This window comes from Lycium ferocissimum, chromosome 2, assembly GCF_029784015.1.
Source record: "Lycium ferocissimum isolate CSIRO_LF1 chromosome 2, AGI_CSIRO_Lferr_CH_V1, whole genome shotgun sequence".
NCBI lineage: Eukaryota > Viridiplantae > Streptophyta > Magnoliopsida > Solanales > Solanaceae > Lycium > Lycium ferocissimum.
Window position 1 is genome coordinate 29827621 of NC_081343.1, and position 5499 is coordinate 29833119.

Here is a 5499-nt window from a genome sequence, read left to right on the forward strand (position 1 = left end):
TCCTTTCACTTAATTTTTAAATTTAAAATAATAATAATTATATTTAAACAAATCCCAACAGATCTTAGTAAAGTTATATTTTCTGATTACTATAAGGAGTTGAGTTATAAGAATGTTGGTTTTATCGGCACTATTGTATATCAGGCTAAAATTAATAATTATACTAGTTCGTATAAATTTGTTTTTTCTATTTCAAGTAATTGTACGCTTCTAAAGAAAACATAATTTACTCAAAACCTCATAATTTATTAATGTTCTCCTCACATTTCAAAATAATAAAACAAAAAAAAAGCACAACTTGCTTTTCACTTCAAACTCCACATGCCTTGATGTTTTTTGCTCTTTTCACCTCTAAAAACAATGCGTAAACCAAAACTAGAAATTGAACGACTATAGAATGATCGTTTTATTACCAATGAGGTCCTTCTAAACGAGATAATCATACAAGATACAATTAAATGGAGAGGTAGCCAAATTTTGAGTAAGAAAAATTGTGTTTGTTCCTTTGACAAGCAAATTGCCTGGTACTCCGATGCTGAAGAGCCAATATAATCCATGAATTCCATGTCTTGCAATTGCATTACTGTCCCCTATATATCCTGTTGAAAAAAGGGGTACTGCTCGTGGATTTGGATTGTTGGCATGAACCTTAAGAAAAAAAAAACATTTATGTCATTTATCGGTCGACAAAAACAAGAATGTGAACATTTTTTTGGTGAGATAAAAAAAAAAAAAAAAAAAGGAAGAAAGAATTATGTGTGTGTAGTTGAAATAATAAGTCAAGTAGTAATTTATATTTACACGCAGGTTAGCTTGATGAGCTCCTGCAATAGCCAATTGGAGAGTGTAATGTGAGGCCCTGTTAACGTTTCCAAGGTTAAATATAATACTCCATGTGGTAGCTTCATATTTGTTTTTTTCCTATATTCGTGCAAAAGAAAAAAAACAGCATTTTTACATTGTTATTAAAATCTGATATACATTGATGATCAGGGTAAAAAAAGAAAGGAAGATGTAGAAATATATAATAATTATCCATATATATACCGAGGAGGATTCAGGATTTGTACATTATAGTCAATCCTATTTTCTAAGGGCAGTTAACAATCGAATTCGATTTTGATTATTATTTGCATATTCATAATAGTGAGAAAAGAAGGTCTAGCTCCAAGTGTTCAAGAATAGTGGTATTGAGTTTCTATTCTCTTTATGGCTTTGAATTCAAAATTCTACCACGATCCATTTGATTTATTGGTTCAAATTCTAATATTTGGACTTTGTGGATCTTTTAACACATATACAAAGTCCGAGCCAAACATAGTTAATTTGAATAAATTTGTGAGTCCTTAACTACATTCCCCCCCTTAGACGTACATATATGAAGTTATAATAACATACCTTGTAACATGTGCAAAAAACCAATCTTTTGAATACTTTCTAGTCGCAATATTGTAGACAAGATCCTTTTTAGGATATAAAACGCCATATTGCTCCCATAAACCATACTGTCTAAATCTACAACGATAAAATGGAGTAAATGAGTTACAATTTGAACCATAACGCTACATTAACAAAAAGATGCACACAATATTACTATAGCATGAAAAATAGTTTATGACGTCACTATTATATTAGGCAAAGTTTCTCTGACTTTATTATTATAGTTGGTAAAGTTAAATAACCTTAATATGATAAAAACAATATTTTAATGATTTTATTACTATAGTGGACCATAATTAAGTAATATTAGCCCCAATTAAATTTGTGGAACTTACTTGATTCAATGTCCCTTTGGTATTTGTGAACTTTATATTGACGAGGTGGATTTGGAATAAAAAATTTAGCAGCAGTGCGATCTGGCACACCAATTTCCCAAAGTGTGGCCCCTTTTCTTGGAGTTTTATAAACTAAAGCCCCTAATTTAATATTAGAACCTGTATTTTGGTACAAATCAAATACAAAAACTATTGGTTAGAATTAGGAAAAAATAGCAAATAGTAGTAAGTTAGAATATAAAACCTGGAGTAACTTTTATATTTGACGCGTATTTGTAATCTGCAATAAATCCGGGGACTGTTTCTTACAAGTTATATGTACCATATATGACATTTTTTATGATGAAGTTTCCATGAGGATCTGTTTTAGTCCAAAATTGGTAACCCTGAAAAAAAAAAATTAAAAAAAGAGAGAAGCTTTTATGAGTTTTGTCAAAACAATTTTTTTTTTTTTTTTTTAAAATATACAAATCTCTTTGCAGATTATTTTGTTTTCTCTTTGCCAGGATCTAGCAGCTCCGGGTGGCGCTAATCCTATTTATGCATTAGATGCCGGTACATTCTTTTTTCAACCTTTAAAAATAAAAATTGGCAATATACATCAAAACCCCCCCGAACTATACCCGAAAAGTCGATATCACACCTAAACTATACGAACGACCTATTACACACCTAATATATGAAAAAGTCATATTTTTTACTTCCCGAGAGCCGACAATATTTAAAAAAAAAAAAAAAGGCGCGTTTTAATTATATATTATTTATTTTTCCTATTTTTTAATTGTGAAATTCAATTTTTTAAAACCCCCACCACACCCCCTCATTTTCCCCACCCACCCCCTTCTCCTCCACCTTCCCACCAACCCCAAAGGGCAGCTCATGCAATTCTTCATTGTTGCCCATTGAAGGGCCGTCCGTGCAATTTCTTATCCGCCCGCCCGAAGGGCCGTCCGTGCAATTTCTTCATCCCCACCCCTCACAACCCCCTATCATCATCTTAAACCCACCCCCTACCACCACCCCCCACCGGAAAAATCCCCACACCCACCACCACCCATTTGCAATTCACATTCACTCATTCCATGTAAATTTACTTGAATTAAATCTCTCCGTCCTACCAAATATGTGTCTCTTTTCAACGACAAAAGCAACTAAATTCCAAGCTAGTTATATATATATATATTTTATAATTTGTGAGGGTTTTCCCAGATAGGTGGTTTTTTGTGAATTTTCCAAAGGTTGACAAATGGAAACGGGTGACGGATGTAGTGTTGGGGTTTTTGGTGGTTAAGGTGGAGAGATGAAGGGTATGTTCGAATATCGAAGAAGATGGGTGGTGACGGGATGGCTTAAAGCGGTGGTTCAGTGTGGAGATGGTCATTTTGGGCGGAAGGAGATGGTGGTTTGTTGGTCGGGGTTAATTGGCGATGGTAGCGGTGAACATTTGGGGGTTGGTGCAGTGGTGGTTGTAGTTGCACCAGAAAGAACAATGCATACAAACAGATCACTCTCAACATTTGAAACACAAAAAAAGAACTGCTTTTATTCAGAAGATAAGTTCCACTCAACAAGATCTAAGGTGTTTTAAGAAATATTCTGGATAACCCCGCGAGTTGATTGAGTTGAACCACAAAGAAGGAAAACTAAAAATAATGCCACTCAACATTTGATACATAAAATAAGAACAGCTTTTATTCAGAAGATTACTGCCACTCAACATTATCTGAATTGTTGTGGTTATGCAATAAGAAAGGGAGTAGGGATGAAGAAGAAAGGGAGGGTGGGGGAGGAGGGGGAAGGAAAAAAATATAAAATTAAAATTAAAATTAAAAATTGACGTGGCACTGACGTGGACTGATGTGGCACTGACGTGGACTGATGTGGCATTGACGTGGAGAGAGTGTGTACCTCTCCCCTAGTGCAACGGTCATACAACTCTCGCAGTAAAAATATCACTTTTTCATATATTAGGTGTGTAATGGTCGTTCGTATAGTTTAGGTGTGATATCGACTTTTGTATAGTTCGGGGGTTTTGATGTATATTGCCAATAAAAATTAGTTGTCAGCCAATCAATCAACCTGTCTCAATTCCAAATCAACGAAGATCGACCATAAAAGTCCTTTATACTTTACTCAATTCAACTACTAGCTCTAATCATCCATTATATATATATATATATATATAGACATACACATGTGTGTGTATACACAGGCGAATATAGGATTTCTGGAATACGGGTTCACCACTAAAAAAAAGAAGAAAAAAATGTATTAAGTGGAACTTGATCCTTAGACTATGTATTAAGTGGAACGTGATCCCTAGACATCTAGTCTAGGTAAATAACTCAACCTTCAACCAAATGCATCATTTAACTTTTTTGTTGCATGGGTTCCATAATAATATATTTTAGAAAATATATATATAAAATACCTAATTTTATATACGTGCCCCAATTTTAGCACCTAAAATCGCCCACTATACATATATATATATATATATATATTAAAGAAAGAATACAGAAGTAGAATATACCCATCATTGACAAATAATTGGCCTGTAACTATTCCTCTTTGATTAGAATTGACGTAGTCTTTTGAAAGTGGAAATTTATAAGGCCAACTTGCAACTCCTTGATTCGCCTTAGAATCAGAAAATGATTTATTAAGTTCCACTTTCGAAAATTGCCAAAATTTGTAGAATTTTCACTAAAATGATTCAAATTATAAAGAAGTAAATAGACCAGAAAGTTAAGAATTCAATATCTACTATATATACAGTATAATTCTCTACTCTAGATGGAAAAAAATAGGGCCCCAGTTAGGATACACAAAAACAGGGCCATTGACGTTTTCCACTACATAAAAAGTTTTATAAATCATAATAATTAATACTGTTGTAAATATAATAATGTGGATGTCCATAACTTCTAGGACTTAATTCACCATTATGTGTAGTTATACCACACCTCCATTACTCCCTCATTCATCTCTCACAACCGCATATTCTTCCCAGCTTCTCAAGGGGTTAATGCCATATTCAAGACAATCTTGTAATCCCTTCTCTATGGAGTAGTATAAATAGAAGTATGATATGTGATGTACTAAACACTTGAAAGAAAAGAAGAAGTCATCTTTATATTGTTTTATTCTATATTGTTTCTCTTGTTCTAATATTTTATATTGTTACTTTGAGCTTGTTTTACAACACGTTATCAGCACGAAGCTCTAATCTTCAAACTCCGAGTAATATATTAATCTCTTCGACTGTGAGGTATGTTTACTGTGATTTTCCTTCATAATATCAATATGCTAACATGGTAACAGAAAGCTTTGATAATTTAACTTTGTTCAAGGTGAATTACTATTCGTCGTCGTTGTTTTTTTTTTATTGTATGTGGAATCGGCTTTCCTTATCTAAAATTGGGTTGATGTTTAAACTCTTTAATTTTTTATGGATGGACTGTAGCTATCACAAACATTTGAATTTCTTAACATATGGTAAATAATTAATTTTTCATTCTTTCTTTGGTAAGAATTCTGTAAGTGCTTTATAATTCACTAGTTCCTTTAAAACTTTACAAGTTTAGAAACGACATGTCATTTATCCTACTCAGAGAAGGTATGTTAATGTTTGTAACAACAATTTTGATCCAGGAGTATAGGTTGTGAAATTTTTATAATGGTTTTACAGTATTGTCTTAATTGATCCTTGAGTGATGGTTGT

General features: G+C 32.9%; 1 pseudogene; it reads right to left on the minus strand.

Moving 5' to 3' along the window:
- Positions 1–308: 308 nt before the first annotated feature.
- LOC132047487 (uncharacterized) lies at positions 309–4747 on the minus strand (annotated as a pseudogene).
- Between the last annotated feature and the right edge of the window lie 752 nt (positions 4748–5499).